Below are 17,395 nucleotides of genomic sequence, written 5' to 3'. Positions count from 1 at the left end.
CGTCCCAACGGCAAATCCCAATTCAAAATCGCAGATGACACCAGGCGCCTTCATTTCCGCCCTCTCTCTCTCTCTCTCTCTCTCTCTCTCTCTCTCTCTCTCTCTCTCTCTCTCTCAGGACACTTCAGCGATATTCAGCTACCGTGAGAGGCGATACTTCAGCTTCAGCTATGCCTCCATCTCGTCTATATTAAAGAAAAGAGGCGGAAATGAGTCCGCTTCCTCATCAGGGATCGCTACTCCGTCCCACTGAATTCAGCGGTAAATCGCAAATCGCTGACGGCGGCGCCGACGACGACGACGACGGAGGGATTCCGGTCCAAAGGGCCGAAAAGAGAGAGAGAGAGAGAGAGAGAGAGAGAGAGAGAGAGAGAGAGAGAGAGAGAGTAGACGGAGAGTCGGTTATCATTGTCCTCTAATGGGTTTTCCGAGCGGTTTATGAAGCCGGAGAAACGTTGAGGGAATATTCGTGTTATCTGCTGGAAACGTTTCAGTTTTCTGAAAAGAAAACTTACTGTGCCGGCTTTGTCTGTCCGTCCGCACCTTTTCCGTCCGCGCTTTTTCTCTCCACCCTCAGATCTTAAAAACTGCCGAGGCTAGAGGGCTGCAAATTGGCATGTTGACCGTCCACCCTCCAATCATCAAACATACCAAATTGCAGCCCTCTAGCCTCAGTAGTTTTTATTTTATTTAAGGTTAAAGTTAGGGATAATCGTGCTTCTGGCAACGATATAGGCCAGGCAACCACCGGGCCGTAGTTAAAGTTTCATGGGCCGCAGCTCATACAGCATTATACCGAGACCACCGAAAGATAGATCTATTTTCGGTAGCCTGGATTATACGATGTACAGAAAACTCGATTGCGCCGAAGAAACTTCGGCGCATATTTTACTTTTTTTTATTTAATTGACAAGAATGGAGAAACGTTCATTATACTTAATCATTTCCTTTCTGATAACTGATCTCTTCTTTCAGTATTCTTTCATCTTCTGTTATTCATTTTACAGTTTGCATATGGTTCATCTTCTGAATAATAATAATAATAATAATAATAATAATAATAAATATTTAGGCCAATGACCGAGCACCGGAACCTATAAGGTCATTCAGCGCTGAAAGGAAATTGAGAGAAAAGGAGGTTTGAAAGGTGTAACAGTAAGAAAAACTTTGCAGTCGCACTATGAAACAACTGTTAGGAGAGGGTGGAATGTAAGATTGAAGAAAGAGAATATGAGCGGAAGTATAGTAAAACGAATGAAAGGGGTTGCAGCTAGGGTCCTATCGAGGGGGCGCTGCAAAAACCTTAAATAATGCCTACAGTGCACCGCGTGAGGTGCACTGATGATACTAACCCCCAACGAGGAACAATAATTATAATTATAATTATATTAATAAAAATTAAAATAATAATAATAATAATAAATTATTATTGTTATTGTTGTTATACCTAATGAACAAATAAATTGGGAATACTTACTGAGGAAAATCATAATTCATCTAATGTCCATTATATCTAGTGAAAAAAATTCTTAATTTTCTTTGTAATAAAGACATATATTATAAGTTATCGATACAAAAACTATTAAGAAATGAAAATCAAATGAGGATTCCAGAATTTAAAATTATCGTACATCATTTACGGACAACTCAAAATTCACAATCTATTCACAATATGATAATCGCATAATTCGATCTCTGCTTCTACAGTGAAAGGCAAACAATTATGGCTACATAACGAAAATTACTACTTTCTACGTAAATATGAAACGAAATAATCAGATGGTCGTTTGACAGAACTGAACACGGAAAAGATTTCCCGGCGACCAGAATGTCAATTATGGCAACACCGGGATAAGAGCATAACGATGTAGTTTGCCTAATTATGCTGGCCTCCGATGACCGGAAGCGTGGCTGAATGATTTACTTCTAATTAAGCCTGACGTTTCGTCAGGATTGGTCCTTCCTTGCCCAAAGGGGTTGCCCATGAGTTGGGTAAGGATTAGAAGGGATTCGTCAGAACGGGTCCTTCCTTGCCCAAGGTGTTGCCCACGAGTTGGGTAAGGATTAAAAGGGATTAACAGGCCTAGTGTGGACCGAGTTTGGATGAATTGAATTGAGTATAGAATTTAGGCCAAAGGCTAGGCACTGGGACCTTTGAGGTCATTCAGCACTGAAACGGAAATTGAGAGCAAATGGTTTGAAAGGTTTAACAGGAGGAATCAATTGTTAGGAGAGGGTTGAGGAAATTAAGATGGATGAAGGAATATGAAAGGAGGTACAGTAAAAGGAACGATAGGGGTTGCAACCAGGAGCTGAAGGCGCTGACGGCACTAACCCCCACGGCATGGATGAAGGGAAAGCTGCTTACCTATTTAGGTTACCCATTAGGTTGCTAAAGGGATTATTGTTCAATTAAAAAATTAATAAAGCAACAAATTTTTTCTAACAGTTTACATTAGATATAAAATTTATTTAATAAGCAAACGGACGTTAAATCAGTCAATTTTATCTGCACATATATTACCTACCTTCATCAAATTTACAACAAAATAATTCTCAATAAAATTTCCACAACAAAATTTATTGCTTGCAACAAAATGTATCGCTTGTAACAATTCCTAAACGCAAGCAAACTAAAACATCAGTCAATCATCCGGCGATAATATTTTCGAATATTCTGTAATTACAGGCTGAAATCATTCTTAATAACCCCTTTAACACATCGGTGTAATTCGGCCGTAATTACGAGCATAAATCAGGGTTAAGTAGGCGTGAATGCTCGCATTAATATCGGTTAGCCACGTGACGAATTCGAGGTTCGAATTTTCATCTGGTGGACCTAAAAAGTTCGTGCGTGACACCATTGGGTTTTTTGAATGTCTAGACTGGAATTTATCATCATATCCCAATTTCATTCATTTCATTTCGCTGGATCATTTCAGCGAGAAATGATTTCCCATGAATGTCACTCGAACAGAAATTGGAATATAAAATTTAGGCCAAAGGATTTTCTCTTGCAACTTAATGGGTACTGTGAGGTCACTCAGCACTAAAAGGAATATAGTGAGTAACAAGGTTTGAAAAGGCGTAACAGGAGTAAAGCCTCGAGGTTACACTGTGGAACAATTATTGAGAGAGAATTGACAGCAATACCCTCTACTGGGCTCAAACATGGAAAAAATCTAAATGAATAAAATAGTCACATTTTCTTCATAACAGCTACATAAAATTCACAATCGGAACTAAATTCATCTTGGCAACTTTGTCACCAAATAGCACTTTAATCTGGAAGTGTTCTTGACTAGGTATTATTGTAAGGCTACTTTCAAACCAATTTTGACAAACTATTCATAAGAAGATTACAGCAAACGAGACAATCATATTCGGGAGGAAATGAAAATCACAGAGTTCTCAAGACAACATTTTTTATTTAGCTGCAAGGACTTTCTAGTGCGATCCAATATCCGGGGCAATGGTTGTCCAGGAACACACACACACACACACACTCTCTCTCTCTCTCTCTCTCTCTCTCTCTCTCTCTCTCTCTCTTAGGGAAAGGAATAATCTCTCTCTCTCTCTCTCTCTCTCTACTATGGTAATGGAAAACGATGTTGTAAAAACGGTAGTTATATTGCAAATTTTCTCTTTAACGTAACGAGAAATGTACAGTAGTTAAATTGCACAATTCTCTCTCTCTCTCTCTCTCAGGTAAGTGGAACGGCAATAACACTATGAAAACGGTTCAGTTATAATCCGTTCCCTCTCTCCACTAAGATAATGAAAAATATAAAGTTATAAAAACGGTACAAATTATATTGCATGATTTGTATGATTCTCTTGCAACTTAACGAGAAAAAGCTATATTGCATGATCCTCTCTCCGTGAATAACAAAACCAGCAGTCTCACTTGGGTTCCAATGGAAAATGAACAGATCTTATTCACATTACTATTTGGGAGTCACTTCGCAAAGCAGCCCGCTCACTAACTTTACAGTATACTATTAATAGCCCTGTGAATTATCTTACGCCTTATTATATGTAAAGTCCTTGCTACATATCGGACTAGGTCACTTACAAAATCCACTCGGTTCTAAGGAAATTGTTTTCGCAGGTGACAAAAGTTCATAGTAGCATATGGAGGTTAGGGACCTAGGGTTACACCGATGTCTGGATCACCTTTTAAAATACGTCAGAACAATTCTGCCCTAATATGGAAGGCTGCATATCTGCAAATATACGAAATTAAGGAAAACGGTAGATACTGCGTTTACCGTTTGCCTTACTAATTTTACAGAGTGCAAAATGGGACCCCCTAAATACTTGTGGAAAGCACTGAAGAATCATTCTCAAACTGCAGTAACTTCCGTATTTTCCGCTGGACGAGCCCAATATGTGGCATATCTGTTTCGAAATTCCACAAATACTGCAGTTTTCCATTTTATGGCAGAATTGTGTTCTTGAGGGTTCATTAGGGATTTGCGTTATGTTACTTTTTCGGAGCATTTTTTTTCTTGCCGATAATAGTTTAGTTCATAATTACTAACTCATTCACAGCTAAATTACGCAACTGCTCAACCCTTCAACCAACCTTGAAACTAGGTTGCGTGAATACTAAGCAATGTAAGGAATCACTAAATTCTTCCTTGGCAGGGCAGTGCCGTCAGTGCATCTCATGCTGTGCACCCTAGGCATTGCTGAAGGTTCTTTGCTGCAACCCCCTTTCGTTCCTTTTACTGTACGTACTTCCATATTCTCTTCCATCTTACTTTCCAACCCCGCCTAGCAGTTGATTCATAGGGCAACTAGCTTGAGGTTTTCCTCCTGTCACACCTTTCAAACCTTTTCTGTCATTTCCGTCCTTGCATGACCTCATAGGGCCCAGTCCTTGCCTTCGGCCTAAATTCTACATTCAATTCAGTTGGGTTACTTTCAACTGAATACTTAAAAGCGCAGAAAAACCATTTTGTTTGCAATGTATAAATTTTAATGAACTGAGGCCTTCCATGCATTATTGCCTTTTTCATAGCATAATCTTTATCTGGTTGTCGATAAAAACACCTTTGAAGGAAAAATATCAGCTGACCAACTCCAGCTACAGCAGTAATGGGTAACACCACACCTAGACAGAATGAGACTACTGACCCATCTAGTAGTTTACTACGAATATGGCCACTTTGCCAACGGCCACTCTTTGCCAACGGCCACTCTTTGCCAACGGCCACTCTTTGCCAACGGCCACTCTTTGCCAACGGCCACTCTTTGCCAACGGCCACTCTTTGCCAACGGCCACTCTTTGCCAACGGCCACTCTTTGCCAAGAAGTTTCATGCAGCAATTTCATTACAAGAATTCAATTGAAAAAGGATATTACATTGTGATTATTGATTGTGATTATTGATTCACCGTTATTAATATAAAGTCCATAAATAAGCTTGAGTTTAAAAATTGAACTTTAAATCAAAGACATTACATTATGTGACATTCAGCATTAATATAAATTTAAACAGTCCATAAATAACTTTTAGGCAGTGTTAAGCTTGGAAAGTTTAAAAATTGAACAGGAAGTTAAAATTCCAGTACCACTATAAATAGAATGCAGTTTTAGAGAACTCTTAAATGGTTTTCCATTTCAATAAACCAGCTTCTTTAAGCTTCCATATGCTAACCATAAGAACAGAGTTTATGAGAGTCAAAATAAAACTGAATGGATTTGTGTTTATTTTATTTTACAGCATATCAAAGGTGCATCATGTAGCTTGGTTATCCTGTAGTTTAACCTCTGCCTTAAACTATCAAACTTTCAGATCTTTGGGGCATCAAGTACCATCTTCCAGCAAGTCCAACAGATGTATGGAATCTTAATTTTAGTTCCTCATTCAGCCTAATACTTCTGCCCCATTAACTGTATTATCCAGTCACGACCACCGAACCTGTAAATAGCGTTAACGTACTATGAACCCATTCACAAAAAGAGAATTTGAAGGTGAAATTGAACCAATAAGGTATAAAGTAGCAAAAACAGAACTTTAATGAAAATCCCCCATTTCAACTGTAATTTTCTCTAAGGGGGGAAAATCTGAAAAGAGTAGACTGACAGCAATGGGCTTGTGTTTGTTTACAAAGATTGTAAATATTAAAAAATTAGCAATTTTGTACCACAATTAGCAGCACTTTCCACGGGCCACCTACCCTGTACCTTTTGTACTTTAATAAAAATTAAAATATAAACATTAAAATATATAAACACTAAAAACAATGAATAATTAAAACCAATGCAAAGTTGAATAAAAAAATAAAATTTGTTGAAACAAAAGTAAACTAAAATAAGTTTAAGGGAATTCCACAAAGATCAAATCCAATGGCAATATTAAGGCCCATGTAGGTAAGATTAGGTTAGGTTAGGCTGTATTATGTAAGTGAAGGGAGTCATTGGAGAGGCAATCCCCGGCCGAGTTAGGGTATTTTGACTTTACAAACTATTAGGTTAGGATGTTTTCAGTTTGTTAGACATGTTTATATTTAAATACCATTTTAGTCAGGTGAGGTTAGTTAAATTGCCTATAGTTATCCGAGCTTAGTAATTCCATCCACAAAAAAACGCGGGCCTACCTAAGAATCCCCACCCTTGTGCTAACAAAAACTAGTCTGTCAGCGGGAAAAATAAATGTTTGTGAACATCGATTAATCAGGAAAATCTTATTTTCTAACTTATTAGGAACAGGAAGCAAAAATAAACGCTTTAAATATTAAGACTTCAATTTAAACACTAGACATCCTCTCACCTCTAGAAACTATTTTGGCTAACTTTGTACCTAAACATCCACCATCCTTCTCACATACTGACCTATACTTTAACAATTTAAACCACATTTTTGCTTCAATATCGTCGATGCTTTTATACTTTCCATCCTTTTATCCCTGCTTACTAACCACAACACTTCAGCACCAATGCCACCAAATTTTAACTAGTACTTCACTCATCATTCAAACTTTACTTCCATAAAGGAGAATTAGCTTATCAATCCACCATGCAAACCAGATTTGGCTTCATTACAGTCTTCCTCTTACAAACCTGCATGCTTACTTTTCAAGCATCGTATGTGAAGTCTTACTTTACAGTCGTCCACTGTCTTCACTCAAGCACCAGTTGAGAACTAACCAGTCTACCACCAAATATACATCACAAACATTTCTCCAGTTACCAGGGTTCCAGTTATCCTCAACTGATCAAAAACTTTTCAGCTTTTTACTTCATACTTTCACCAGATTCTGCAGCTTCTCAGCACAGCCATGACGCAAACAGCCATGACGCAAACAGCCATGACGCAAACAGCCATGACGCAAACAGCCATGACGCAAACAGCCATGACGCAAACAGCCATGACGCAAACAGCCACTTTCTTGCACCTACACCCATCTTTCACCTGGGCCTAGCTTCCATTCTAAATTCCCACCTGACGCAAACAGCCATGACGCAAACAGCCATGACGCAAACAGCCATGACGCAAACAGCCATGACGCAAACAGCCATGACGCAAACAGCCATGACGCAAACAGCCACTCTTATTCTTGCACCTACACCCATCTTTCACCTGACCTAACTTCCATTCTAAGATTCCCACCTGAAAAGGAAGTCAGAATTAGTAGAAACCTCCAATGAACTGCACAGTAGGCTTCAAACGCCTACTGTGCAATCCATTGGAGTACCTCCACCTCTTCAGGGGCGGCCCCTAAAGGGGTGACCCCCACCCCTTCAGGGGCCCCCCCTCAAGGGGTGGAGGTAAAAAAAAATTGGTATTTGATTAAAGTGAAATCAAATTACCATAACAATAAAACCAAAGAAATTTAAGAGCGAGATTGCAATTAACTAAGAAAATTTTCCTCATAGGCAATGCATTAAGGGAAAATTAAGTTATCAATGGGGACTAAAAACGTTTACTTTAAATTTTCATTTAATCTTTATGAAAAATTAAATACAATTAAGGTACTTTATACTTTACATTAAGCTATAATTATAACTATAAATGGGGGATATTTTTTACTAGTTATACTAAATTATATTGAGCTTTAAATATAAACGGGGGATATTCTATACTAGTTATATTAATCTATGGGAAATTAGGCATTAAGCTATACAAGACTAAAAAATATGGATAAAATCTAAAGCTATTTAGCAGTTATGTTTTCTTATGCTGAACTACTGAAAAACTTAGACCAAATACAATAAAAATTAAATATATTCGCGAATATGTTTTACTGAGGTTTTTGAAGAAAAAAAAATATGCACAAAAATAAGGATGCAATCTAGATATTAATTCGCAAAAACGGCACAACAATTATGCCAACATGGAAAGTGAAATATCACTAAGTTTTAATAAAATAAAATACACAATACAAAAATGAAAAATTAAAAAATTCTTCAAAAGACATATCCCCGTGAATACGCAAATAAGGGCAATTTAATTTTAAACCTAAAAAATCAACGTCACATGGACTTTAAATATTAAACTCCAAATTCTTTGGACTTCAAAACACCAAAATTCAAAACCCAAAAACAATTTAACGTTACGTGAACTTCAATCACCAAATTATTTGATAGTCAAAACACCACTTAACGCTACATGGACTTCAATCACCAAATTCAAAACCAAAACCATTCAACGTCACATTGACTACACCAGATTTTGAAACAAACTTCACTTAAAGTTATATAGACTATAGAAAAAACTCACATGGGCTTCAAACAATCTAAACCAAAAAAATCATTTAGCGTTACATAGACTTCCAACACAAAATATTTCAAAACTAAAAACTCACTTAACGTAACATGGACTTCGTTAAAACTAAAAATCATCGTTACATGAACTTCAAACAATGTGAAAAAATCATTTACGTTACATGGACTTCAAACATCAATTTAAGACTAAATTTAACGTTACATTGACTTTAAATCTCCAAATAATTAAAAACAAATACCACTTAACGTTAAATAATCGCCCAATAATTAAAACGCTTAACGTTACATGGACTTCAAACAAATTTGAAAACTTCATTTAAAGTCATGGACTTCAAACATTTGAAACTACAAACAAATTTGGAAACAAAAAAATCACTTAACGTTCCATGGACTTTTAAACATTAAAACAAATTTACCGTTACATGGACTTCCAACAAAATTTAAAATTAAAAAACCCTGTAACGTTACATGACCTTCAAACAAATCTAAAACTAAAAATTTATTTAAAGTCACAGCCACTTCAAAATATGAAAAATACAGTTAAGAAGGAACTCTTAACACTCACCAGAACTCACATTCTGTCGTCTTATAACCAGCTCTTGCTTGCCCAGATCTTGGTCAGATTGAAAGCAAAAGACACATTCAACGATTTTGTTCACAAGCAAGTCAGCAGGACTGAACCCCAGTGCACGCGGATATCGAAACAGTTAACAAGCACTACTGCAGTAATCAACTCTTCGGAGAAAACTAAATTCAACACCACAAGCACTTTGCAAGCAAAGGTACCCCACTCCGATGCCCACTCAGTCTTCGGCTGCAACCGGCTCTGTCTGAAGAAAATTTTCTTTGTGACGTCACTAAGCAAGGACAACGAAGCTAGTGGCTTTTCACAGGAAGGCTCCCGTCTTCCTGAATCTAGTTACCAGGAGTTACCAGAATTCGCAATTTAGTAGATCTTTGTATATTCACAAGAATCTAAAGCCGAAAAGGAACTTGAGTATTTACAAATATCTTTAGAAGTATAGTTTTTTTAATGCCTTTATCTGTACTGGATCAACACCACCTATTGAAACATAATTCAATATTTACAATAGTGGATATTTGTATATTCAGAAGACTCAACCAAAAAATGCTTGTATTTACAAATGTCTTTCAAAGTATATATTTTTTTATTGATTTTCTCTTCTCGGGATTAACTACGCGAACTATTGAAAACATAATTCAATATTTAAAAAAAAATGCTATTCTCTCCAAAAGTCGTGATATTTTGGAATTACCAGAATTCACACTTCAGTAGCAATAAAAAAAAATACTTGTATTTACAAATATCCTTAAAAGTTTGTTTTTTATCGTTTCTATCTACAGTGGATTACCAACGCCATCTATTGAAAAAATAACTCACTGTTAACAATAAAAAATATACAAATTGTGTGGAATATAATCCGAAATAGTAATTTTAGTTTTCTGTTACAGAAAACTACTGTCTCGGCTTTGTCTATCCGTCCTGTCCACACTTTTTTTCTGTCACTTTTTCTGTCCGCACTTTTTCTGTCAGCCCTCACATCTTAAAAACTACTGAGGCTAGAGAGTTGCAAATCAGTATGTTGATCAACCACGCTCCAAACATCAAACATACGAAATTGCAGCCCTCTAGCCTTGTAGTTTTTATTTTATTTAAGATTAAAGTTAGCCATAATCGTGCTTCTGGCAACGGTATAGGATAGAACACCAACTAGCCGTGGTTGAAGTTTCATGTGTCGCGGCTCATACAGCATTATACCGAGACCACCGAAAGATAGGTTTATTTTCGGTGGCCTTGATTATACGGTGTAGCAGCTGTACAGAAAACTCGATTGCGCCGAAGAAACTTCGGCGCACATTTTACTTGTGTAATATTTTCTACTCTCCAAAGGTCGTAATATTCTATTTTAAGTCTAACACGGTACATAATTGGGTATATGAGCGATAAAACCGTGAGGAAATTGTGACTGAACATAAATGACACTAAAGAGGAAACTGTCGCTATTGAACTGGCTTACCAGTTCCCATCAAAAGCGTCAGATAATTTCCCCTGCGATATTTCACCGTATTTCGAATTAACCACGAAGGGATTAGCCGAGAGGCTTGTATGCAAATTTTAATTATCACGTGTATGTGTGTATATGTATAGCCTATATATATATATATATATATATATATATATATATATATATATATAATGTAGAATCTACTATATATAATGTCACTTTTTACCAGATACATATGTAATTATAATAGCCATAATGACCTCTTAACTTTCTCGAATTCTTCGCGCTTTTTGGATACGCTTGTCATTACAAAGCCTTAAGATCCAAGTGCAAGAAATATGAAGAAATTCTGATGTGCGGTATCGGGAAACGAACCCTGGTCCGCTAATCAGAACGGAAGTCATCATTTGAATATATATATATATATATATATATATATATATATATATATATATATATATATATATATATATATATATATATATATATATATATATATATATATATATATATATATATATATATATATATAATATATAAAGGACAATAGAATAAGCGAAAGGCAATTCTTTGTTGGCCCCCAAAAGTTGGCTGATAAAAATGAAAGTTCGCATCTTCGAAAACGCGATGATTTTAGAAAATGATGACGTCACGACATACCAAAGGCCCAGAGAAATACTGAACAAATTTTAGCAAAATCAAGAGTAATCTCGGGGAGGAAAGAGGCTGCTCTCTCTATTATGACAACTTAATTGATGCTTTGAAAGAGGCAAAGCACTGAAAGCCTGACCAAAAGAAAGATGCTTTGTTATAAAAACGATTTTTATATACAAGTTTTCAATTCCGCTTTTGTTTTGACCCGTTGAGTCGACACAGTGACTTTTTTTTTTTTATCCGATCAAGGGATGGAATCCATTCCGTTTCAAAGTTGATGAGTGTTTGGTAGTACTGTTTGTTTTGCTAATTGGAATTAAATTACTCGGTTTATTTGTTATATTTTCCTTTTTAAATTTGTACGCTGGATAACCAGTCAGAATTCAATGCTATTTAAGATCGATATCATATTTAATATGAATAAAATTATGAGTTATATATGTAATATATATACATTGTATATATATATATGTATATATGTATGTATGTATGTATGTATGTATATATATATATATATATATATATATATATATATATATATATATATATATATATATATATATAGAGAGAGAGAGAGAGAGAGAGAGAGAGAGAGAGAGAGAGAGAGAGAGAGAGAGAGAGAGATATATATGTATTGTATATGTATTTATATATATATATATATATATATATATATATATATATATATATATATATATATATATATATAGAGAGAGAGAGAGAGAGAGAGAGAGAGAGAGAGAGAGAGAGAGAGAGAGAGAGAGAGAGAGAGAGAGAGAGAGAACAAAATACTTTGAATATGAACAGCGCAATGCACTGGTGAACTCGGGGCAGGCTTTCAACTACAGAGAGAGAGAGAGAGAGAGAGAGAGAGAGAGAGAGAGAGAGAGAGAGAGAGAGAGAGAGAGAATGTCAGAAATAAAGCAAAAATACTCAGAAACAAACAGCGCAATGCACAAGACAAAAAGCAACGCCAAGGTCCCACAACCCATCATGCGTCACCCCGATGAAGGTTTAAGTCAAATTCTTTCCCAGGCGGTAATTCCCACCTTCCGCGTCTGCGAGCCGCCTCATTGCCGCGAATTGGAGCCTTTGAGGGCTCACTGTAAGCGAGAAATAGAGTGCACAAGCCGTGACGGAGGTGTTACCTAATGCCCGGGTAAGCTGCGGAAATCGCTGACATTTTCTCCCAAATTATCGCGGCCCTGCTGGAGACGTAATCCACGCCACACATTCTTCATTGCACGTTGCTTGTTAATTGAGAGTTTCAGAAGTAACTTCGTAATGTTAAAGTATGTTTCATGAGGTGTAAAATCGTAATCTACGGTCAAATCTTGGTCGTACCTGACTTGAGTTATTGTGAATGGATCTCTGGGGCTCTGGTTCTGAGTTATTTGTTAATTGAGAGGTACAGAAGTAATGTCAGGCGTGGGCCTATAATATTATCGTGTTTTATGAGGTGCAAATTGACCTAAGGAAGGGTCAGTAAGTAAAGAAAGCAAGTGATTTGAGCATGGCCGAATCTACTAATTAACGCCTGTAGTTTCTGTTGATAATAATAATAATAATAATAATAATAATAATAATAATAATAATAATAATAATAATAATAATAATAATAATAATAAAAATTATTATTATTATTATTATTATTATTATTATTATTATTATTATTATTATTATTATTATTATTATTCAGAAGCGAACCCTATTCGTATGGAACAAGACAACGAAGGGCGTCACTGACTTGAAAATCAAGCTTCCAAAGAATATTCTGGTGTCCATTCGAAAGGAATAATAGAAGATAAAGAGAAATACAGAAAGAGGAGATCAATCATTAAAAGAACAGATAAATCAACAAATTTATTTAATCATTTATAAATAAATAATCAAATAAAAATGTAGGTAAATTCTCAAAATACGAGGATAATTGTATTAGGGTGATATTTGATCATTCAGAAAGAGAAACATAAAAAAAAATAATGATAAAAAATAGCAGTACTTAAACATTACAAGCATAATCTGTGTGGAAAAAATGATTGAGAAATTTTCCACATACTGCCAACCAGTTTGCATTGTAATTGCATATAGATACAGTATATATTTATTTATGCCGATTATCAAAGAACTGTCTTCCATCTGATGGTTTTGTCTTACAAAAGTTTAAGTACAATTTGTAATTTAATGAAATATATATAAAATCAAGTTTATATTTACAATAATATGTATATTTACACATGTATACATATAATAATAATAATAACAACAATAATAATAATAATAATAATAATAATAATAATAATAATAATAATAATAATAATTTTGTATAAGGTCCACAATAATATATCAATAGAGTATGAGACTTTATTGTGGACCTTATACAAAATTACTCCTGTTCTCGTCATTGAGAGTTCTACATAATAATAATAATAATAATAATAATAATAATAATAATAATAATAATAATAATAATAATAATAATAATAATAAAGAAAAAAGATTCCAGGTCGAGAGAACAAGCAATCAGGAAATAAACTACATTTAAAAAAATATATTTCTTTTAGGAATTATGACGTCACAGCCAGCAAACGTAGAAGCAAAATCATTCCTCAGGAACTGAGCAATCTTGAGGGAGAGAGAGAGAGAGAGAGAGAGAGAGAGAGAGAGAGAGAGAGAGAGAAACTTAATTGGTGCTCCTGAGGAAGCAAAAGCACCACTGAAAAAGTCCCACAAAAGAATGATGTTATTTTCTTGCAAACAATTTTTATATCTTCCAGTTTTTTTTTTTTTTTTTTTTTGCACCTTTGTTTTTCAGACGAGTCGACAAAATAGCTTTGTTTTTTCCCCCTCCCAGTCGTGGGATGGATCCCATTCCATCTCGGTTTATGAGTGGTTGATGGCGTTGTTTGTTTTGCTAATGGAAATTGCATTTCTCCGTTTTTATATGTTTATTTTTTTTTCCTCTTGCACTGCTTGCTTGCATGCAACGCGGGCAGGAAGGAAGACGTTGCATCCAGGAGTCATATTTAAGATCCAGATGGCTTGTGCTTTAATTGCACCTGTCAATAATCTTTTCGGTATAACATTTGATAATTCTCTAGCTTATAATTATGTATTTGTATATATATGTATATATATATATATATATATATATATATATATATATATATATATATATATATATATATATATATAATGAATATATAATATGAAACCATATTAAAATATATATATATATTTATATAATATATATATTACATTATAATAATAAATGAAACCAATTAAAACAGTATTTGATTTTCAAGTCACATTACATTACATAACTTCAGTGAAGATTTGACTAACCTCCATTAAACCTGATAACGCTTAATAACTCAATTTTAATGACGCAAAGGGCAAAAAGAATTGATATAAAATGTTTGCTTCAAGCTGTTGCTTATTCCACAAGTCTTCGTTAAAGAACGTGTTGGCAAAATTCTTACTTTGTTTTCTACAGGTCAGTAATATCCACGAATGGCTCCGTTCAGTAACCAACAACGTAAGCAAACTAAAATCCGTCTTGCTTATGCGAAGCAACAAAGTAACTACACAAAGTACAAAGATATAAATACACCCATAAACAAACACCTCATTGAAAATAATAATAATAATAATAATAATAATAATAATAATAATAATAATAATAATAATAATAATAATAATAATAATAATAATAATAATAATAATGTGAAAATATCGAAGGGAAATGTCATTTGGGGAATATCTGTGACAAAGTCACCGAGTGAGGTCGAGCAATGTGACATTTGGTCCTGTGAGTGACCAGATGTCATGGAATTCGGGATAAGAGGATCCTACGAGTCGGTGCATTCAGTAGGAGGAGGAGGAGGAGGGAGGAGGGAGGAGGAGGAGGAGGAGGAGGGGGAGGGGAGGAGGAAGAGGAGGAGGAGGAGGAAGGTTGAGGAGGAGGAGGAGGAGGAGGAGGAGGGGGAGGAGGAAGAAGGAGGAAGAGGAGGAGGAGGAGGAGGAGGAGGAGGAGGAGGAGGAGGAGGAGGAAGAGGAGGAGGAGGGGAGGAGGAGGAGGAGGAGGAAGAGGAGGAGGAGGAGGAGGAAGGGGGAGGGAGATTGGGGAGGAAAAGAGGAGGCGGAAGGAGGAAGGCTGGAGGAGGAGGAGGAGGAGGAGGAAGAGGGGGGGAGAGAGAGGAGGAGGAGGAGGAAGGGGGAGGGGAGATTGGGAGGAGGAGGAGGAGGAGGAAGGAGGAGGAGGGGAGGAGGAGGAGGAGGAGGAGGAGGGGAGGAGGAGGATGGGAGGAAGAGGGGAAAGGGGAGGGGGAGGGTAGGAGGAGGAGGAGGAGGATGGTAGAGAGGTAGGGGAGGAGAGGTAGGAGGAAAGGAATAAAGGAGGAGGAAGAGGAGGATTAGTAAGAGAAGGAGGAGGAGGAGGGGTGAGGAGGAGGAGGAGGTCCAGCGTCCCAATGCACGGAGGACAGTTGCACATTCCGGAGGGGGGAAACGATTCGTGAAAGGGTCTTAATGGCTGTGCAAACAAACCATCAGATGAAGGGAAAGGACTGATTCATTGATAGACAGCCTGGATGCATTTGCTGTCGTGATTGACCCGGTCGTACCTTGCTGTTTCTCTCTTTAATGGTTTATTCTCTGTTTATCACTAGTCTCTGATGTGGCGTTGATTTGTTGATTATCCTTTTTTGGGGGAACTTTGCGTTTAAGAATTTTTCCAAAATCGTACTGTAACAGACTTCTTTTTTTTTTCATGCAACTTTCAGTGCTTTCCTCTTTTGAATGATTAGCTAAGATATTTTATATATATATATATATATATATATATATATATATATATATATATATATATATATATATATATATATATATATATATATATATATATATATATAGTGAAAAATAGTAGAATTTTAGGTTATTTCATTTAATAGTTGAATGGAAAAAAAGTAACAAATTATGACTATTTCCTATTTATATTATGACTACTCCCTATTTATTTTCGTCTATGGGTAATCACCATTACCTCATGCATAAAAGCAATACAAAATTTAATCACGAATATAATAAATTACGCTTTGTATTATAGTAACAAACAAGTAAAAAATGCGCCGAAGTTTCTTGAGGCGCAATTGAGTTTTCTGTACACCCGTATTATAATCAAGGCAACTGAAAATAGATCTATCTTTCGGTGGTCTCGTTATAGTGCTGTATGAGCCACGGCCCTTGATACTTTAACCACGGCCCCATGGTAGCCTAGCTTATATCGTTGCCAGAGGCACGATTATGCCAACTTTAACCTTCAATAAAATAAAAAAAAACTACTGAGGCTAGAGGGTTGCAATTTGGCATGTTTGATGATTGGAGGGTGGATGATTAACATACCTATTTGCAGCCCTGTAGCCTCAGTAGTTTTTAAGATCTGAGGGCGGACAGAAAAAGTGCGGAGAGAAAAAAGTGCGTACAAAAAAAGTGCGGACAGATAAAGGTGCGGACAGAAAAAGTGCTAATGTACTGTACTTTTCACTGCTCGATTCTCCAGAATACACAAACATCTACCGAAACCAGAATTCTGGTAACTCTTGGCAATAAGAGTTTGTAATGTGAATATCTAATTATCTTAAAAAAAAAGACATTACTAATACCAAGTAAATTAAATAATAATAAAAGCCTTTACTTTTCATTGCTCGATTCTTTTGAATAATCAAAAAATATCTACCAAATCGTGAATTCTGGTAACACTTGGCAATAAGACTAAAAACACGGGAGCCTACCTCCAATAGCAGCTTGCTATGTAGTCCTTGTTCAGTGACGTCACCAAAACCTGCGAAGTTCTAGGGCTATGCAATCCTTGGTCAGTGACGTCACCAAAACCTGCTAAGTTCAAGGGCTATGGAGTCCTTGTTCAGTGACGTCACCAAACCTGTTAAGCTCTAGGGCCGATGTAACTGAAGGCACTC

At 36.0% G+C, this 17,395-nt stretch overlaps 1 long non-coding RNA gene across 1 annotated transcript; it reads right to left on the bottom strand.

The window, feature by feature from the left end:
* Positions 1 to 5,704: 5,704 nt before the first annotated feature.
* LOC136842397 (uncharacterized) lies at positions 5,705 to 10,235 on the bottom strand. Its single transcript, XR_010854196.1, has 2 exons — positions 9,302 to 10,235; positions 5,705 to 5,929 (listed from the first exon to the last, which is right to left on the bottom strand). It is a non-coding gene; the product is annotated as an uncharacterized lncRNA (long non-coding RNA).
* Positions 10,236 to 17,395: the final 7,160 nt, after the last annotated feature.

The sequence above is a fragment of the Macrobrachium rosenbergii genome, chromosome 10 (genome assembly GCF_040412425.1).
Source record: "Macrobrachium rosenbergii isolate ZJJX-2024 chromosome 10, ASM4041242v1, whole genome shotgun sequence".
In the NCBI taxonomy this organism is placed as follows: Eukaryota; Metazoa; Arthropoda; class Malacostraca; order Decapoda; family Palaemonidae; genus Macrobrachium; species Macrobrachium rosenbergii.
This window is presented reverse-complemented; position numbering and strand designations above follow the sequence as displayed.